A 22,186-nucleotide genomic window follows, 5' to 3' on the forward strand; every position below is an offset into this window, starting at 1 on the left:
CCTGCTGGCTGTGAGGATCAGGTTCAAGACCCTCTGCATCAAACACAAGGCTTCTTGGGGCCAAGGACCACACTACATCTGGCTCATTCCCTGGATACTCCCTCTTAGGGACCTTAGGTCATCTGGCTGCAATTGTCTGCAGATCAGACGCTATACCATGCAGAGAGTGTGGGGTAGATCTCTTTCCTCAGCAGGAGCTTCTCTCTGTAATGGCCTCCCTGCCCCTATCAATCTTCTGCCTGATCTCTTTAGGTTCTGGAATATTCTCAAGACCCAAACTTCCTCTTATTCATTGACAGGATGCCTGGTCCCTTCTGAGCTCCACAGGGCACCACTTCCTCAACCAGTATACCCCGGCACCCTGCCTCCCTGCCCCCAACATCCTGCACTTGCCCTTCCAGGCCCCTTTCCCCTGATAAGCGTGGCGGGGTGTGCATCCCTACCGAGCCTAGTCCACCCCTTGAGGTTTGCATGTGATCCTCACTCTCTGCTTGCTTGGCCCTTGCTAACCTGGCCTCCGCTTACCACTTACTTAGCCCCATTGGCCTTCCCCTCCTCCTCTCCTGAACTTGTATACCTCCTGTTGTCCTGCACCTCCCTCCCAACCTAGCATTTTCCCTTCTGCCCCGACCTACACCTCCCCCTCTCCACTCCTTCCCCCCACCCCAGCACTTCTTGTTACTGCTCTTGCATGATCCGAATGACACAAGGCCTAGTAGGACCGTTATTGTTTTTTTTCTTCCCTGCCCCACCATTGTTTGTATAGGCGCTTTACAAATAACCAATAAATAAATTAAACAAATGAACTCTAACCTCGCTGGAAAGCAGGAATCATGTTAAGTGGCTGAAGATAGCAATATACCAAAGGGTTACATGCAGGGGTTAAGTCCTAAAAATGTAAGTGGGGGACTCATCAACAAACTTAATGGGATGTGATGTCGCCAGAAATTAGCATACCAAGGTGAAATATGCACATTTCATTAAATTGGCTTTGCATAACCACCCAAATAGATAGAATAGGACAAATGGCATTTGCGTTTCATGAAATCAACACACACACAAAACCAAGACAGGATATGTTCTTCTAATAGTGTTTTTGAAAACGTTGAAAGATGTACATGTTTTAAACTCCAAGAACCATTAAACATGTTTTCCCTAGGACTTGCAGTACCAAAATTAGATATTTCACCTTTAGTATGTTATTTTTCATAAGGTTATATAGTGCAGTGGTGAAGTGTCTGGTCTACAAACCTGATTACTGTGGTTTGATCCCTGAAGTCGGCTTTAATTCATAAATTCAAAGAGAACATCCAATGTTTCTCTTTTATCTGGGGAGGACTGAGTCCACCCTCTCAATAAAGTGGGCAGACTCCGTCCCCCCGCGTGTACCCTCGACTTGAGCCCCGGTTACATGTCTTTATATCGAGGTAATGTATAACAAATGCCCATATATTGAATCTTTTATCTTGAAAACCTTTATAGTGAATGCATTTTGTTTGAGGGGCCAAACCCCCATTTCCCACCCTTAAAAACCCATCCTGACTGTTTCCCCAAAAAATGTAACCCTTTACCCCACCCTAAATACATTTACTATAAAGGTTTTCAAGATAAAATATACAGGATTTGATATAAACACTGTATACCATACAAAAGATTTATGTGCCACAGTGTTAGCCAACATTGAAATAACGAGCAAAGGAATATGTCTTGCCAATGTGCGCTATGAAGTGTGCGCCTGTGTCCTTTGCACATTTACATTTTGCTGTGGAGGCCCACATGTGGAGGACAACCAGGCGTGCATGCATCAAAATAGAAATCAATGTGATTGCTGGAATGGATATACACAGAAGTCAGTAAGCCTTTGAAAACTGCACTCATTTGAGCAATGCTGACATTTTAGTGATGTCATTTTCTTTTTTATTGTTGCTCATTGCACGTGTTGCCCAGGTTGCAACAGTCCACCCAGCCCATTGTGAAATTGCTACCCCCACTCTCCCTTCCTGGTCTGTTGGTGCCATCTCCATATATTAACCCACCACTTTTGTATTTGAGTTCAGTTTATCTCAGAAAAGAAGTGTCCCACTTTGGCCCAAAAAATTGCCCCACACTATTATTATTATTTTTCCGGGCATTGCCCTATTGAAGTATAGAAGAATCTGAGCCTGTCTGCACTTCGCCTAGGGTGATCTTTGAAAAAATACATACATGTTGTGGGACCAGGCGCATTGATACTGTTGAAATGGAAGTAAATATTTTCATGTGTGGCATACATGAAATATTTAGTGGTTTTTCACTGTACTGCTTGCCATTAATATTGTTCAAGTTTGTGGCATGTGTTCCCCAAACGAACAGCCCCTGACACACTGTGGACGCTGGATGAAGGATCACATTGTTATTTGTCCTTGAATCCACCACACTAACAATTTGAAGGTCAAAATGTGTCGAATATCCACAAAGAAGTGATAAGATTCACTATATTGAAAGCTTTCATAGGAATCTTACATTTCTATTACTGAGATCTGTCTTTCGAAGCGGTTTGTCATACGTCACATAGGGAGAATGGAAACACAAGACTCAATGTAAGCAAAGTTTTAAATAATATTTATGCAAGTGAGGTGGGCAAGTGTCCTTTATGCTACATGATTTACGTTGCGACGGATGAATGTTCAATTTGACACAAATAATAGCCATTGTACATGTTAATTGTAACCTAAATTGATAGATAACATAAATATGTATTGTGTATATACAATTATAAATTGGGTACTGAAATATATTTTTGCATTCTCGATTTTCCATAGTTATGTTACACTTATATGCATCTGTCATGGGTACAGTTTACCGGTATACAGCTTCTTTAATTGCAATTGGACAATAATCATCAACAACAAATCTGTGACAACCATCATCTGGGCGTATCGCCAGACGCCATCCTGTCCTTTTGCAGTGGCAGTTATAAGGAGCCACATGGCAGCCTATAGGTTCTGAAAATGTGTGGATGTGAAAGTGTTTTAAACCACCCATTTCTTATCTGTAATGGAACACCATGTTCCTCGATCAGAAATCAGTAACGGAAGATGAGAAGTTTTTCTTTTCAGCGTTATGTCAAAATTAAAAGCAATTTGACATTTGTGATGTCATCTTTCATGTCCTGGGTGTTAGTCTTAGCAGGGCACAGTGGAGGCGCCAGTTATGGTTGCTTAGCTTACCATAGCTGATGGGTTTATGGGGGTTTTTGGTTTTACTTGTAACCGTAACATTCCTTTAACAAAGTTTTTTCATTGAATTTCATAGGTTTTTATTAGTGCAACTTAACCATAACATCCCTTTAGCAATGTTTTTTCAGTGAATTTCATAGGTTTTTATTATTGCAGCTTAACCATAACGTCCCTTTAAAAAAGGTTTTCAGTGAATTTCATGGGTTTTTACCAGTGCACACTAATTTTTTACAACCTACTAATATCATACATACCCCAATATTGCAACATTTGAGTCCAATATACAAAGATTCACCTTAAACCTCTGCCATTCCCCACCAACTAGCCTCATTCTTAACACTTCCATACACTTCTTGCAACTATATCCACTGTTTTTGTGTTTTTCGACGTCCGGGAGCATCTAATGTCATTGCAGACTTTTCTGACAATGTCACGTGACCACATGCGCACCCGACATGATGACATGTCTGCAAATGTGTCTGCACTTCGCAAACGGGTCTGTGCTTCGCGGACAGTTCGGAACTGTATTTTCAGCTGATCTAGGAACTTTGAAGCACAAAATGTACCCGTGCAGTGGTCCTACACCTATTCTTACTAATTTTCCATGAACAATCTAACACACAGCACATACTTGGAAGAATATTAGCAAAACTGCTATTTATCTTTAAAACGGCATCAGCTATTGCCATCCGTCCTCCCCAAAAGCTACCAACACCACCACTACTAGCTAGAAGACCAAGAACATGAGGTAGAGGAAGTGCCTACCTCTAGCACCCATAGAGAATCATAGGTGTGACAGTTCTTTACCACTGTTGGGAATGTACCAAATGCTAGAGCTACCAAGGTGAAATGCACCGAGTACTCAGTTGCAGACTACCTGGAATCTACGCCTACAGGACCACCTCCATGCACCAACACACCAAATCCAACCACCGCAATGCTCTCAGAAATGTTGTTCCTTCCTTAGGAAGTAGTAGGCTATCTTCCTTCACCTCATCTTCCTCAACCAATACTGTAACCACACAGCCTACTTATGTGGAACACACAATCCCACAAGCTACTTTGCAAGCGATAAAAGAGGCTGTTGATCCATATCTTTCGAAGAGAACAGTACTCTGTATATATTGCAACACACCACTATGCAGGAGGGAGACATTTCAAAGTGCTTTTGAAGCTGTAATCAAGGAGCATTAGAAACACTGCCCCTACCTTAGATGTAACACATGCACAACATCCACCCCTGTCCACATGCCCCTCCATATTTGTGGTTGGTGCCTCTTCCCTCATTTCCCTCCCCTCCTTACTTTCTGACCTCACTTGCAAAAAAATTATTAAAAATGTTTAAAAAAATAAAATAAAAAACGTTCACAGTTAAAAAATAGAACTAAGAAAAATAATCTTATAGACTCCATCTACTTTACAATTGTTCAGTAAAGTAGTTAGATTCAATAAGATTCTCCAACATTCCCATTAACATTTGTGTTATGCTAATCGAAATAATGGACAATTGTATATTGAAACAATTTTCTGTCAGAAATACTTTTCTCTAGCATACAATATGGATGGACCATCATCGCTGGACCTTTATAACTATCCGATGTCTCCACAATCCACTTTCCAGGCCATGGATCATTAAAAGACCCAGATGGCACGTGCACACCATCGCGCAGGGCAGCGATGGTGCCTTTTTAATTTTATATTTGTAACACTCCCTCAATGACTGCTTTCAAACAGTCACACATCCAACCACTTATCACTTCTAAAATCTGTACTGATAACCCTATCACCATATTAAGCTTCCACACACCAAACACTTAACAATGTTCTACAATCTTTTGCATCTGCATTTCCCTTACTTATACAAAAGGATTGTACACTGTGCTCCTATAAATTCACATATGCATTGTGCAGTGAGAGAAGTGCATACATAGAAGGGGCAGTATGGAGGGGCAAGTGCTCACGAGAACCCAAGAGGGAAATGCCAAGGGATGCCAAGGTGGGACGCCACAGGCTAATTACTGGAGCAGAGGAGTCCCAAGGGTGGGATGGATCTTAACCATAACCTCCCTTTAACAAAGATGTTTCTGTCAATTTAATAGGCTTTTATAAGTAAAAATGTTTCATGGTGTTACATCACTGTATATAAGTTATTAATAATTCCTCTTTTCATATATATGAAAGAACTATAAACCTCCTTTAAGAAACATATTTTTATCCAACACATACTTATGTCTGTCGTTATCAGAAGCGCATGCTGGGCATGCAAATCATCGTTCAATTACCTATGACTTAAGACTCAACATGACCTCAGCCCAACCAAACCACCTCTTTTATTCACTGCACCTACCCTGCATCCTAGTTCAGTCTCCACTATACCCTAATAATGCAACCAATGGCCAGTGCTCATGGCTAGCAGCCATGGCCAGTCTCCAAATCCATGGGGCCTGGGCTCCAGCCATTCTGAATTCCCCAATATGCCAATCAGAGTACACATTTGCGTTTGCCAACGGCCAGGCCCACTACCCAGACACCAAATGTATATCACTAGTTTTTATACTTACATTCTTACACTTTGGAAAAATAAAACACAAGACATATTTCCAAATCATGCTTTCAGGTCCTTGCTAATGCTCGTCTCGCAGGTTTGTTGTAATCTAGTCCACCACTGCAGGTTGTTACCGCAAGCCGAATATTTTTTCCCATTGAAACCTACAGCTTAGGCAATGCCACATGCCCCAATAAGCAAATTACAGTACACATTTCTTCTTGCTGATGGCCAGGCCCATTGCCCAGATGCCAATGTTATATCACGGTGTTGTGTACTTACATTTTCACACATTGAACAAATTCAAATACAGAACACATTTGCAAAACCATGCTTTCAAGGTCTTGCTGACCCTTCTCGTGCATATTTTCTGCAATCCCATCCAGCATTTCAACCTGTACCCACGAGCAGAATGTATTTCCCCATTCAAATCTATCCCAATTTTGAAAACATTTACCACATAGCAGGTCCCTGATGGCCATGCCAACTTTCACCACATTGCTGGTCCCTTGTGGTCATGGCCAGTAGCCATGGCCTTTAGCCATAACTCAAAAAATCTGGCCACTGCCCATGGCCACATGCTATAACTCACTCACCAAAGGTATACCACTATTATATCACCTTTAAATATCCCTCCGTAAATACCTGCCTTTGCGAGCCCTTCACTCTTCTACTTCTAACTCCCTCAGGTTGGCTGTTTTTCAAAGAAAAGAGCTGGGGGCAGATCTCTGAATTTGGCTGGGGCCTCCCTTTGGAACAGCCTACCGACCAACCTGGAAACTTGAGGAGAACCATCTCCGATTCCGTAAGCACCTCAAGACCCTCCTCTTCGCTTCTGCCTTTGCCCCTCTTCTCGCCTGCTGATCTGTTTCTCTCTCTTGGCACCGTGCACCTGGCCACCCTCAGTCGTTCGGGCCCTGTTTCCTGCTCACCTGTCCCCTCCTGCACTGCCTCCGGCCCACCCCCTGCACTGGGATTTGTATCTGTACCCATACAGTCCCCCACTCTTCCTCTGCACTTATCAGATATATCCTATCTGACTAACCATGCACTTGCCTCTTGTCTGGCTGCACTACCTTTCTCACTGAATTATTTATTTATATATTTATTTATTCCACTCATTATTTATTCTGTGCTCTCCTCTGTTCTACACTTTCCACTTCTCCCCCTCCACGCACATTCCACTTTTTCCGCTTTTCCATGTACTTGCGCATTCTTAATGTCACTGGGCCTAGTAAGATCATATTTTGTTCTGCCATGCTCCCCTCCCTTTGCTTGGTCCTGCTCTGAAAAAGCTGGGTATGAGAGCGATTTAAATAAAATATCACAACATATCATATCATTATTTGTACCTACATTATCACACTTTTCAAAAAATAAAACATGAAAACATTTGCAAACCATGCTTTCAGGTCCTTGCCAATGTCAAAATGTATGTACATAAAATAGTCATATAACTTAGCCCCCACTTGACAAACTCCATACAGACTTTGCACAAACACTCAAGGTTGGGTCTATAATCTTTCTGAAAACAGTTGTCCACATTCGTAAAATGGCATCAAAGTTATAAGCCATCTCAAAAAGGTTCAGACCCCCCTCTAATTTTGCCCTCTCTTGACAAAATCCCACTGATCTTGGCAAAACATTCATATATAGGTCAAAAATATGTTTGCAAACCTTTGTCCCGATTCATCAAATGGCACCACATTTATAAGCCTGAAAATATTTTGGGTCATCCCTCTGATTTTGTTCCCTCTTGGCAAAACAGCACCACACTTTGCAGTACCATTCACAGTTATAAGCCATCCAAAAACTGCTTCTGTAATGCAGAAATATCTAAGATGTTTGCGAACTTCACAGGACATCAAGGTTGACATCGGAGTTGGAAAGCCACCTTTTTTTGGGCTTTGAAAGCCATATCCCATCTCATCCTCATCACTCCTCACCTCCCCAGAGATTGTTTCATTAGTTTAACAAGCGCAATGTTGTTTTTTTTTAATATGTTTTTGCCGATCCCAGTTATCACTAATGTTGATTACCTATATTTTGGCCTTTTAAAAAAAAAAAAACTACTGAACAGATTTACACCAAATTTACAAAAGCATGCTTTCTGGACCAGGCCGTCACTCCTGCCACAAACCTAGTGAAAATCCGTCCAGCAGTTTAGACTGTAGCCGCAAGCAAAATAATGTTTCCATTGTATCTATGGAAAAAAAGACACATTTTGGACCCCCCTATAACTTTGCCCAACCCTGAACAAAACCTCACCAACCTTCTCAGAATCAATCTGATGGAGCCATATACTTTCGGTACAAAGTTTCATGAGGATTTGTCCAAGGGGGGGGGAGGTGAAGTTATAAGCCACCCAAAAATTGCTCTTCCTATTGGTTGAGCAACCTAACCATAACTACACGACCGCTACCACAGGCGTTTAATATATATGTATACATTCACTGAAAAAACTTTGTTCAAGGAACGTTATGGTTAAGTTGCATGAATAAAACCTATGAAATTCAATGAAAAAACGTTGTGAAAGGGACGTTATGGTTACAAGTAAAACTGAAAACCCCCAGAAATTCGCCTGTTATGGTAAGCTAAGCAACCATAACTCGCACCACCACTGTGCACTGCTAAGACTAACAGCCAGGACATCAAAGATGACATCAGAAATGTCATTGATGACATCACCAGTGACATCACATATCTGGCCCAGTTCTTTTTGTTCACTGACATATGTAAGCCAAATGATTTCTTTGTCAACAGAGCCAATTTTACAATTAGGTGTAAAATATGTACACATTAACCTTCTTGTATGTTGTTAAGGCACTTTCCTTAGGATTTGGCCTCAAGGAAAGTCTTCAATTGCTTCTGGAACCTGAGGTGTTCCTGCTCAAGTTTGAGAGGCAGAGAAGCTGTTCCCGAGAGAGGCACCAGCCGAAGAGAGAAATCTACCGAGCCCCACTCTCTACCTGGCATGTGTAAAATGCCTTTGAGGTGCACATGGTGTTACGCACCTTGAGCGTCCCATTACACCCAGCGCCCTAGCGAGCGCGCGATCCCAGGTGCCAACTGCCATTGATACTGGAGGGGGCATATGAGGATGAGCCGAGTGTCATAGGCCAATGCACGTGTTATTGCACACCAATATGAAACGATACTCTTATATGTTTGGTTTATATATTTGGTTGTGTCATGCACTTACAAAACTTTCTCACAACTGTTTAGCTTGAATTATTTTTTAATATTTGTATGTAGTTTGCTAAGGTGGATATAAATGACACTACACAATATACTGCTACGGTTGAGATACTGGTTGCATCAATCCACTTTATTGTCTGCTGTCACTGGCGAATGGCTCATACCACACAGGCAGGTATTAGTCTTCGGATGCAAAATGCAAGTCTTCCATGAATACACCATGTAAACGCGGGTTATGCCACAAACCTGCACCACCTGTGTATCAGATACAGACATAAATAACTGGAATGAAGGCAATATTTTTTTTCTATTTTTTATTTGCACTACCTTGTAAAATGTACAGCATTGTTTTCATTTAAAAAATGCCTTTTCAAGGGGGGGCGCTGTTGCGCTTGACGAACATGGCAGCTTAATCACGAGCTCTGTGCTGGGGAATATCCTGATAGCTGAGAAATCCACAGAGACACTGAGGCATGTACTGACGCTGGACGGACTATGAGACAATGGCTGCTCGCGGCCGCCGGCCGACTTCCAGCCTCGGAGTGGCTGTATATGCACAGTGACAGCCGCTGAAAGATTCACCGCCGGAATGCCTGCGTGCGGCTCCACCAGGCTCCCATCTTCGGACAGAGGCAGAGAGACTCCCGGCATTGGGGCCCCACCTAAAACGGCTACCAGACACCTGGAATCATCGCCTGCGTCACCCCATCGGCCCGCGGGCGTCCATTTGTTGCTGGCTACTGACGCATGCCCCAGAGCGGCTGCATCTCTCCCAAACATCGACTGCGGCTAGACCACTGTATCTGGGGCAAGCAGAGGCCATGGGCGCAAGCGCTGACCTGGGGTGAACGGCTCCAGGGCCCCTCAGTCTTCCCCCTTCCTCCCCCTCACCACGGACCAACTGGCAGTAAGGTAGGACCGGGCCTGCTGTGACACAGGGTGGTGTGCTGGGGGTCGCTCATCGTCTCTCTCTGTGCAGCCCAACTGCTGCTGTCACACGTCCTGTGAGACCTAAATCATCTCCCTGCTGGCTTCCCGAGGCGGGGAGTCCCAAGCTCTACACTGGGTGCCCATGAAGGCATATAGGGGATGCTAATGTTCCCGGCGTGCTTCCCTACTTAAACTCCCGCTCCCTGCCAGTACGGGCGGTCACTGCACCGCTCCGAGCCGCTGCCTGACTCAGGCTCATAATTGAAGAGGCCTTAGACCCACAAGGATACGGGCGGCCCTGATGTGAATAGCCTGGGGGTGCGCCAGTGGTGAAGTGACCTGTGTAACACTAGCCGGGACGTACTGCATACCTGGCCCCTCGTCGTCTATACACTGGACTTAATAAGTGGACTGCATGGTTGGCGCCCCAAACGCCTAATGCTGGGCAGGAGGAGACAGATATGAAATGCTGATATAGCCCAGTGCAGTGGGGATACTACCACCATAAGATCTGATTCCTCGCACTACGTGGGAGGCCACGACCCACACGTGCAGAACCACACAACCTGCCTGTCAGCTCTTATCACACGGTGACATACTACTAAAGTGCCGCCTGGTGGCCGCTCCGTGGCAGTATGCCCGGATGGAACAATAGCATGCAAAGCACAAACAATATGTTTTGCCACGCAGAAGGAGACGGAATCACGCCCAGAACCAGAGGCGGCCACATCCTCTGTGGCTGGTAACCAAGACTCTGCAAAAATGCTTGAGTACATGAGGGAGGGGTTTGCGGCTCTCCATTCTAAACTTGAAGACATGAGTGGGAAGATCTGCTCGATTAAGGCACACATAGAGAGAACAGACGGTCGGGTCACTGAGGTTGAAAATAGGGTGAGCACTGCGGAGGACGACATCACCTCCCTCCGTGCCAAGATCATCACCTTGACCAACAAGGTCCAGGATATCACTAAGAAGAATGACCACCTCCATGCTATACCCCGCCAAGCTCAGGATCGAACATGCAAACAGGGTCCTCCTCTTCACTATCCCTGAAGAAGCAAATAAATGTATAGAGGAACTCTTCCATGGCTAACCCTGTCACATTGGTCACCCAGACTAGAATATCAATTGGCGCCCACTCCACTACTCTTCATTTTCCCTATGTTTGTCAATTTTCCTCTGTCCATGGTGCCGCCTCGGGACGCGGAGCACGTGAATGGAGGGAAGTATTACTGTGACCGACCCCCCTGTTTCCTTCAATACTGATTGCCCCTCCTCCTGTAACTACCTTCTTGGGGGAAACTGGACAGGTGTACGTTATTACATTGGCTCCTTTGAGCAGTGATTAGACTCTTCTGGTAGAGCAACCTAGTAACGATCCCAGCACGAGTGTGTTCATGTTTGTCTGGCGCTAAGACCCCCAGGCGAAGCTGCCAGGTTTTGAGTTGATTTAATATGGGGATGGGTTTCATTCTTCTGAATGGGGGAGGGATGTGGGTGGGGCGGGTAAGAGGGATGTTCCCAGTCTGAATGGGGACGGGGTTTTGTTGAGAGATGTTGTTTTAGGTTGTTACACAGCAAAATGCTTGGCTCTTGCAATGGTGTAGGGGCGTGGGATGGTATCGCATTTGCCATCCAAACCAGCTGAACGCTTAATGTACCATTAGTCTATTACAATAAGCCGTGTTACTACTGCTTGTTATTCATATGTTTAAATTATCCTTATGTCATATAATGTACTGACCTTATTAAGCTGGAATGTGAGGGGACTGGGTAATTACAAAAAAAGGAGATCCATTCAACTGTACGTAGAACGGCATGGTGCTAAGATTCTTTTCCTGCAGGAGACACATACTAGATCACAGGAATGCATCAACTTTGCAAAGTCTTGGGGCACACAGAGATTTTATACGGACTACTCCACCGAGAACAGGGGGGTCTTGATTCTGCTTCATAAAAGTATTAAGTTTCACCTCATTTCCTCTCGAATAGATCCCCTAGGGCGTTATGTCCTGCTCCATGGAAACCTGAACGGCAAAGAGATCATACTTCTCAATGTGTATGGTCCCAATATTGATGACCCCGAGTTCTACTCATGCTTAATCACACTACTATTTCCCTTGATTCCCATCCTCTGGGGCGGTGACCTTAACATGATGCTGGATGTCAAGCAGAACAGGTCGCGCACCAAACCCTGTCAACTCTCTAGAGCTGCCAAAATCATTCTGGAATCCCTACCACTCCTTGAATTATCTGACACGTGGAGTATAATGCACCCCAACTCCCGTACCTACTCCTTTTACTCCTCGGTCCATGACTCTCACTCCAGGATAGACAGATGCTTAATTTCAAACACACTGCTCCGAAGTGTCATGCAAATGCTAATCCTTCCCAGAACCTCCTCTGATCACTCCCCAGTGACCATCTTGCTCACCTGGGGTTGGCCTTATGTTACATCCCGCACATGGAAATTAAAACCCCAGTCACTACTGGATGTGGCCTTCAGATCTGACCTGGAGGAGGCAATAGACAACTACTTTACACTGAATTCTGGCTCTGTCTTTACACAAGCCACTCTATGGGAATCGCTTAAGGCATACATCAGGGGTGTGGCTAACTCCAAGGAGTCTGGGATTCTCAAGACCTTTCGCAGAGACATATCGATAAGCGAATCAGCATTCTCCTCCATTGAGGCCCAATTTGCCCTACAGCACTCAAAAACCACACTGGCCAGCATTGGTGCAGAACTGGACACCTTTCGTAGACACGCCGAAAGGGAAAGAAAGTTCACAGACACTCCCGGACTGGTTGGGCGGTATGGAGAAGGTGAACGCCCAGGCCGCTTGTTGTCTAGACTTCTTCGGCAGGAGGTGGGGGCCCCCCATATCCCTGCCATTGAAAGACCAGACAGCTCCCTGGCCACTCTTTTACCGGATGTCAACGACCAGTTCCGCTCATTCTATTCAGCCTTGTACACAAACACTGACACCCTCCCGGAATCAGATATAGATGCATAACTAGACAAACTCCCTCTATCTGTTCTTTCCGATTGCCCTAGCACTGCCCTTGATTCCCCGATCACAGCTGAGGAAATATCCGAGGCCATAGACTCATTAGCATCTGGCAAAAGCCCGGGCCTTGATGGATTCCCCGTTGAGTTTTATACAGAATACAAATCACGCTTGGTTCCCCACCTTCTGGCACTATGGGAAGAATCTTGTATGTCTGGCATAGTTCCACCTACCCTCCGAGAGGCTGTCATAACCGTATTACTCAAGCCCAGTAAACCGTCCACCCAATGTGGATCATATCGGCCAATATCACTTATTAACTGTGATGTCAAGATATACGCCAAGGTATTAGCCATGCGCCTAACCCCATTCATGCCTCTTATCATACACCCAGACCAGTCTGGGTTTATCCCTGGTCACTCCACTTCGCTGATCCTGCGCCACCTCTTCAACATTATTAGTAGGATTAATCCGAACACTCATCCGGTGGCGGCAGCCCTGGACATGCAGAAGGCGTTTGACTCCGTCTCTTGGAGCTACCGCTGGAGAGTACTCACAAAGTGTAACTTTGGTCCCCGATTTATCTCATTGGTAAAGTTACTCTGTTCAAGCCCTGTACCCAGGTCCCGCTCAGAGGGTATGTCCCCCCCCTTCTGTATATCCAGAGGCACTAGACAGGGATGTCCGTTTTCTCCTTTGATCTTTGCAATTGCTATTGAACCCTTAGCAGACAGGATACGGCAGGTCCACTCAAATCGAGGTCTATGTTTACTGGACACATCTGACATCATTTCCCTATATGCAGACGACTCCCTCCTATTCATCCGTTCCCCTGAGCAGAATCTTGCCCCGATCCTTGCAGACTTTGTGCGGTTCGGGGAGCTATCCGGCCTCAAAGTAAATTAAAGCAAATCAATGCTGTTTCCACTAACCAACGTAACACCCCCCCCCCCCATGGACCTCATGGGGTTCTCCTGGGCACAATCTGAAACTACATACCTCAGCATGGTTGTGGCATGTACACGCGACATGGTATATGACGCCAATTTTCTGAACTATTTGACCAGGCTGGCACGGAAATGCCAGGGATGAGTTAAACTCCCAATGTCCCTTGCAGGCAAACACGGTGTACTGAAGATGGTGGTGCTCCCCCAGCTTCTCTACCGCTTCCTTAATCTTCCCCTGTGGCTGGGTAGGGACTTCTTCAAATCTCTAAATCAAATAATCAATGACTTCCTCTGGCATACTGGAGCCGTGTGCCTCAAATATAATACTCTAGCCGCTCCAGCAGAACTCAGTGGTCTTGGTGCCCCCAATTTTGAGAAATATTGGCTGCTAACCCAAGCACAATTTGCCTCGTATTGGTTTTCCACCATTAATCCCCCAGCACACCTATGACTGGAGTAACGGATGGTGGGTTACTGCGATATCCGTCCCTAAGCGCTCTAACCCCCCAACCGTTTTGATAACCTGCTTGATCCTGTAGGCACTACATTTCATGCACTAGCCAGACTATGGTCGCTATCCAATACTCCCTATCTATTCCATGGTGACATTCCACTGTGGAACTTCCTCCCCCGCATTACCTCTGTTCCCATCTCAGTAGCGCGAGCTTGGGCGGAGGCAGGTTTTGAGTGCAATTGTGATATTTTCATTCAAGATCAATTTATTGAGTGGGAAGAATTACCGATCGCCATTCGGCAGGTTGCTCCCGTTTGGCTTCAATACTCAGCCCTTCCCCGTATACTTAAGAGGAGGTACCCAAGCTTCCCTACCATACCCCCCGATTACTCAATCTTCGGGGGAAATAACACCACGAATACTAAAGGGACTTTACTCACTATTACAATCTGTGACTTCCCCTGCACTCGAAACGCTGAAACAATCTTGGGCTGGAGACCTGGAAATAGAAATAGCCGATCAATGTTAGAAGCAGATGTGTTCTCACACCCACAAGGTCTCATTCAACTCCTGTTTCACAAGCTGATGCAATTCAAAATCCTCCATAGATATCACTACATGTCTCCATCACATGTTCCCAGCTTGCCCTAGATGTCATTCAAATGAATCATCCTACTTACACATGATCTGGGCATGTCCCTCCCATTCCCGATTCTGGTCTGATGTATGCTCCACAACCTCATCAATATTGGACTATGAGTTCAACCTGTCACCGTCGAAATGTCTCTTCCATGATTTTCCAGGCCTACACTGTGATTCCCGAAAGCTTGCAGGGCTTTGTATGTTATTAGCAACACGATGTACTCTCCTGTGCTGGCTTCGACCCCGGACGCCCACGCATGATCAATGGCTAGCAGCTGTCACCTGGACCTCTGACACCGAGGAGGCTTGATCGTTTCAACTACCCCAAGCTACTAGGCCCAGGGATGTATGGTCTAGATTCTGCTCCTACATGGCAGCTATGTCCGCTGAATCAGATACCTCTTCCCCTGCACATTCCCCAATGCAAAGCAGCCCCCTATAGAGGTGTGATCCATCCGAGTCATCCTAAGTACCCTCTACATCTAAGCATTAATGTTATGTTGTCATGAAGATGTGTATCCTTGTAAGTAGATGGTTTTCTGTATGGTCTCTGTAAAAATCAATGTATGTACCTCCTATGCACCCCTCTATGCAGTGTCAAGCAAAATAAAAGATGTCAATAAAAGATGCTGAGATGTCATCGTGCCTTCATCAGTGTCTGACGGCCGTTGGAGGGTGGATGAGCCGAAATTGGCTGAAGTTGATTGGAGACAAGACAGAGGTTATGGTGGCAGGTGCCACCCACCCCCTGATCCTTCAATTTGGATGTCCTCTTTCTGGCCTTCTTCTCTCACCCCTCTTCCTGTCCCAGTGACTAAGGTGAAGAACCAGGGAGTGATTCTTTTGGCCTCTCTTTCCATGAGTGACCAAGTATCTGCAATGTGTAAAGCAGGTCGTTTTTACCTTAAAATATTAAAGAAGGTGCTTCCCATGCTTCCGGCCACTCTTGGTCCGCCTGTGGTTGCTGCCATGGTTCTTAGCCTGCTGGATTATTGTAAAACCCTATACCTAACTCAGCCCAAGGGTATGCTACAACGTTTGCAGCGTCTTCAAAATCTGGCTGCCCGGGTTGCAACAGAGTCACCTTATGGGGCTCACATCTCGCAGTGCTGTGTACCTTCCATTGGCTTCCACTGGTGCAGCGTATCAAGTTTATGGCACTTTGCATTGCTCATCGGGAACTGCATGGATTGGGGGCTGAATACCTCCAGACCAAATTCACCCTGTATCTCCCTAACCGTCTCTTGCGTTCAGCTACGGCCAGGATGCTCTGCTTGCCTACTTTTGGCCGCTCACATATCGGTGAGTGGGCGTTTTCAGTTGTCACTGCTCAAATCTGGAATGAACTACCACTGACAGTAAAACATCTGCCACATCATTTGGCGTTCAAAAGGGCTCTCAAGACTTTTCTGTTCTAGTTTGCAGTGGCTGATAGATGGTGGATGGCTTCTCCCTCTCTAGCGGCAAGATACCTTTTGGTGACTGTGCACTGTTTAAATTACAATAAAATAAAATCGAACCTATAGAAACAGCTCCATATCATCTTTATTCCACTCTCCTACCCTTTGCAAACCCTCTATCTCCGAACAAATAACTCCAAATGTGTATCCGAAGCCGTCCACTCATGGCACTGTCCGCAAACTACTGCAGTGTCCGCGGACTGCAATGACACCTGCCCAAACTTTTACCACCCACAAAAACAGCCCCATATCATCTTTTTTCTACTACCCCACCTTTCCCAGCCCCTTTTTCCACCACCAAATAACCCAAAAATGTGTTTTCCAGACGTTTCCCTCAGCATTGTCCGCAGCCATTGCGGACGCTTCAAAAAATATGACACACCTCACTCTTTTCATCATCTAATCAGCGGGTGTGTCTGATGTCCGTGGACTTAAAGTCACCCTCTGGACCAATCGGAGGCCCGTCTGTGGACCAAACAGGGAAGTGAGTCCGCAAACCAAACCCAGATATCACTAATTCTTTTGGGCCAACTTTTTGGTCATTTCAAAAAAAATACTGGTTGCATTTACACCAAATTTACAAGAGCACGCTTTTGGGACAAAACCGCTGCTCCTGCAACAAATCTGATGAAAATCCATCCAGAGGTTTGGGCTTTAGGCATGTGCAAATTGTTTTTACCATTGCATCTATGGGAAAACCACACATTTTGACACCCCTATAACTTTGTCCCCCCCTTGACAAAACCTCACCAAACTCTGAAGGATCGATCTGATGGGGCCATGTACTTTTTCTGCAAATTTAGGATTTGTTCGGGGGGGTGGGTGGGGTAAATATTTAAGCGACCCAAAAAAGTGATCTTCCTATGGGCTGAGCAACTTAAGGCACAGTGAGCAAAAAGTGTGTGCTGCAAACTCTCTCCTCAGAACAGGTTATCATGCCTTGTTCTTTCTGGAGAGGAGCGCCAGCTACCTTTTTTGAAATATTTGAAAGGAACTTGGGGTTGGTCACCCTGAGTTACCTGGGGGCAACCAGACGTGGAATCCCTGCTCACTGTGCTTAGAGAGGCAAAGCTTCACCTCACTGATGAGGCCCAAGAAGGCTGAAACACGTGTATGGGGTTGCTTTTGGTACTCTTGTTCAGAGAGGAATTGCCATAGCATTTCGGTGCTGGACTGCCCATGTGGGCGGGACAAAGACTGATATGCAAATGGATATTTCCCATCTGTGAAAGGCACAGTGAGCAAAGGTGTGTGCTGCAAACTCTCACCTCAGAACAGGTTATCATGCCTTGTTCTTTCTGGAGAGGAAATAGTGTGTGCTGCAAACTCTCACCTCAGAACAGGTTATCATGCCTTGTTCTTTCTGGAGAGGAGCGCCAGCTACCTTTTTTGAAATATTTGAAAGGAACTTGGGGTTGGTCACCCTGAGTTACCTGGGGGCAACCAGACGTGGACTCCCTGCTCACTGTGCTCAGAGAGGCAAAGCTTCACCTCACTGATGAGGCCCAACAAGGCTGAAACACGTATATGGGGTTGCTTTTGGTACTCTTGTTCAGAGAGGAATTGCCATAGCATTTCGGTGCTGGACTGCCCATGTGGGCGGGACAAAGACTGATATGCAAATGGATATTTCCCATCTGTGAAAGGCACAGTGAGCAAAAAGTGTGTGCTGCAATCTCTCACCTCAGAACAGGTTATCATGCCTTGTTCTTTCTGGAGATGAGCGCCAGCTACCTTTTTAGAAATCCCTGTAATTACACTGCCTACGGTAGCGGCTGTTAATTATGGTTAAGTTGCTCATCTCATAGGAAGAACAGTTTTTGGACAGCTCATAACTTCGCTCCCTCTGGACGAATCCTTACCAAACTTTGCAAAGAAAGTATGGAACACGTTACTTACATGGAACTGTTGTTCTCCAGCATGGGTCTGGCATGGATTCACATGCTCATGAATATTCCCCGTCGTCAGGCTGGGAATCCTCGGTAAAGAAAAATCAGTATCAGTTTTGTTTCTGATCTGTCTTTCTTAGTAGTAACCAATCACTGATCTCTGGGTCATACTGCCCCCAGCCAATGACTGCCCTCTCCCTAAGCCCCGCCTCTGGCAGCCATCCTCAGATTTGGTGGCACGTAAAGTGGCAGTATGACCGAGTGAAGAGCCGCAGAGGGGTAGGCAGGATGGTTCGCATGTGAATCCATGCCAGACCCATGCTGGAGAACAACAGTTACAGGTCAGTAACTTGTTCCTTCTCCAGCATGGGGTCTGGCATGGATTCACATGCTCATGAATAAAATAATACATAGCAGTACACACATGCACAACCACGAGAGGTGGCAACAGGCTCAACATTAAGCAATACAACAACTCAACATTAAGCATCTCTTACCTCCTCACCAGGCTCCCCTTTAAGAGGACAGGTTGCGCAGCACTGCTTGGCTGACCCTGGACTCCTCCCTGGAGTCCTGATCGACGGAGTAGAATCTTGTGAAGTTGTGCGTCGACATCCACGTAACAGCCCTGCAGATGTCCAGCAGGGGCACACCAGACAGGAACGCCATGGTAGCAGCGATTGCTCTGGTCGAATGGGCTCTCGGACGGCCGGGCAGCGGTCAGTTTGCCAACCGGTGACAGTGCATGATGCATCCGGAGAGCCATCTGGAAATGGAAGTCTTTGAGAGAGCCTTCCCTTGATTCACAGTCCCAAAGTTCACAAACAGCTGTGACGTGTTCCGAAAACTCTTTGTGCGGTCCACGTAGAACTTCAGCGCTCTAGCTACATCCAGCGAGTGCAAAGTCCTCTCGGCCGGCGTCGAAGGCGACGGGAAGAAAACTGGTAACACCAAGGGCTTGTTGAGGTGGAAGTCCGATGGCACCTTGGGCATGAAGGAGGGGTGCGTCCTCAGCACCACCCTCATGTCGTGAAAAGTCAAGTATGGAGGCTTGCAAGATAGGGCCTGGATCTCTCCTACTCGTCGTGCGGAGGTGATGGCCACGAGGAACGCTGTCTTCCACGCTGTCTTCCACGACAAGAACTTCAAAGGCGCCGAATGCATAGGCTCGAATGGGGCCCCCATGAGCCTGGTCAGCACCACATTAAGCTCCCACGCCGGGGCTGGAGCCTTCACTGGCGGGAACAATCGGAATAGTCCCTTCATAAATTCCTTCACCAGGCGATGAGACCACAAGGACGCCCGTCCCGTAGTCCTGGTATATCGGGAGATGGCAGCCAGGTGTATTTTGATGGAGGCGTGAGCCAGTCCAGCTTTGGCCAGCAACAGTAGGTACGGCAGTACTTGAGGAGCCCTAATCCACAGAGGGTTAATCTTCTGTGCACGGCACCAGACAGAGAACCTCTTCCACTTATGTCCGTGGCACTTGAGAGTTGAGGACACCCTGGCTTTTGCAAGAACCTCTCTGCAGTCAGCCGGGATATCGTACCCTTCAAACTCTAGTGCTGCAGGAGCCAGGCCTGCAAGTTCAGCGACTCCGGGTCGTGATGAAGAATGGCGCCTCCTTCTCTGGAGAGAAGATCCGCATCCGCCGGCAGCTTGACTGGTGGGGACGTTGACAAGTCCAGAAGGTCCGGGAACCAGATCTGCCTCGGCCACGCCGGTGCGACGAGGATCATTCTGCACCTGCACTTCTTGAGCTGGTTGATGAGACGGAGCAGCAACGGCAACGGAGGGAACGCGTATAGAAACAGGCCGTCCCAAGGGAACAAGAAAGCATCGCCCATGCTCCTCGACTGCGGGAACCTGCTGGTGAACCTCTGGCACTTGGAGTTCATTGCCGTCGCGAAGAGGTTGATCCGGGGTTTGCCCCATCGCCGAAAGAGCCGATCCACCTGGTCCTGGCGTAGTTTCCACTCGTGGCACGAGCGCAGCTCCCTGCTGAGTGAGTCGGCAATGGTGTTTTATATTCCTGCCAATTGGAAGGGAACCAGAAACATCCCCTGGGCGACGGCCCAGTGCCACAGATCCTGGGCCTCCTTGGATAGGGCCGGGGATTTGGTGCCTCCCTGCTTCCATATATAGAACATTGTGGTGATGTTGTCGGTGAAGATCCTCACCACTTTGTCCTTGATGGACAGAAGGAACGACTTGAGCGCCCAGAACACTGCTCGATGCTCCAGTATGTTGATGTGGAGAGACCTCTCCTCTGGGAGCCAAAGGCCTCTTGCGTGGAGATCTCCGGTGTGGGCCCCCCAACCCTCCAGGGAGGCGTCCGTCGTCACCATTTCCTGAAACGCCGGGGTTTGAAAGTCCGTGCCTGCCGTGAGGTGCGCACAGGTACCCCACCATAGGATCGCCCGACGGAACTCCTCGTCGAGAGGGATCCTGTCTTTGAAGCAGCCCGTCGCCTGAAACCAGCGGGCGTCGAGGAACTCCTGTAGTGGACGCATCCGAAGTCTGCAAAGGGGTACAAGGTAGATGCATGAGGACATCATCCCGAGGAGGGACTTGACGGACCTCACCCTGGCCACGTCCGAGGCTATCAGGCATTGCACCTTGCCCAAAATGGCCTTCGTCCTCTCCTCCGACGGGGAGGCCAATTGCCCCACTGTATCGAGCTTCACTCCCAGAAACAGTGATACTTGCGATGGAGTAGTTGATGGCGAATCCCAGTTCCGTGAGCAGCCGGATGGTCCTCGCTGTGTGTTTGACGGCGAGTTCTCTCGTCCTTGAACGGATTAGCCAGTCGTCCAGGTAGGGGTAGACGTGGATCCCTTGCAGGCGCAGCCGCGCCGCCACTGGTGCCAGGCACTTGGTGAATACCCTGGGTGCCGACTTTAATCCGAACGGTAGGGCTCTGAATTGGTAGTGGCGTCCCTGAACCATGAACAAGAGAAACTTTCTGTGCCCTTTTAGAATGGGGATGTGGAAGTAAGCATCCTCCAGGTCCAACGACGATAGGAAGTCGCCCTCCTCCAGCACGTGCTGGAGGGTGACCATCCTGAATTTCTGTGCCTTGATGTACTTGTTTAACCGAACCAAATCCAGGATGGGGCGCCAACCGCCTGTCTTCTTTTTGACAAGGAAGTACCTTGAGTACACTTCAGAGCCCTGGAGCCTCCTGGGACCAGCACGATGACACCTTTCTTGAGCATCGCCCTTACCTCCAACAGCAGTTGAGGGACGTGATTCTCCTTCCTGGCCACGGGAGGAATGAGAGGACACTTCTTTTGGAATTCCAGCGAGTGCCCATTGGCCAGGGTATACAGCACCCAACGGTCGGTGGAGATGGACTCCCACACGCTGACGAACTTTGTCAGCCGGCCTCCCACCGGGGTGTTTCGGTGGGGGCCCGACGCTGCGGCCGGTTCGGTCCTGCTTGGAGGAGGTCTTGCCGCCTTGGCCTCCTTGACGACGACGGCGGGATCCTCCTTGCTTGCCGCGACCTCTGTAGGCCTCCTGGGACGAGGAGCGGGCCGCCTGGCGGTATGTAGAAGAGCCACCGCTGGATCCCTTGGAGGCACCCTGTCTGCCTCCGGAGCTCCAAAAGGGTCGTCATTGTTGAAGTACCCCTAGGGCCCGGGCCGTCTCCGAGTCGGTCTTGATGGCCTGGAGCGACTCATCCACCGTCTTCCCAAAAAGGTTGCTGCCGTCGAACGGCATATCCAACACTTGTTCTGGTGGAAGTCCGTCGCCTTGAGCCACCCTCGTCGTCGTAGGCAAACCCTGTTGCCCATCTGGCGAAATCCGGTATCAGCAATGTCCGTTTCCAGCGTTATGGCGTGATCCGACGCCACCTCGCCTTCCTGAATAATCTGTAGGGCCTCCG

The 22,186-nt window shown here is 47.4% G+C and overlaps 1 protein-coding gene across 2 annotated transcripts in view; it reads left to right on the forward strand.

Moving 5' to 3' along the window:
• SYT9 (synaptotagmin 9) overlaps positions 1–22,186 on the forward strand; it is a 1,403,218-nt gene that overhangs the window by 780,157 nt on the left and 600,875 nt on the right. The window lies entirely within an intron of this gene.

Source organism: Ambystoma mexicanum, chromosome 11 (assembly GCF_040938575.1).
Source record: "Ambystoma mexicanum isolate Mex_15411 chromosome 11, UKY_AmexF1_1, whole genome shotgun sequence".
Taxonomy (NCBI): Eukaryota; Metazoa; Chordata; class Amphibia; order Caudata; family Ambystomatidae; genus Ambystoma; species Ambystoma mexicanum.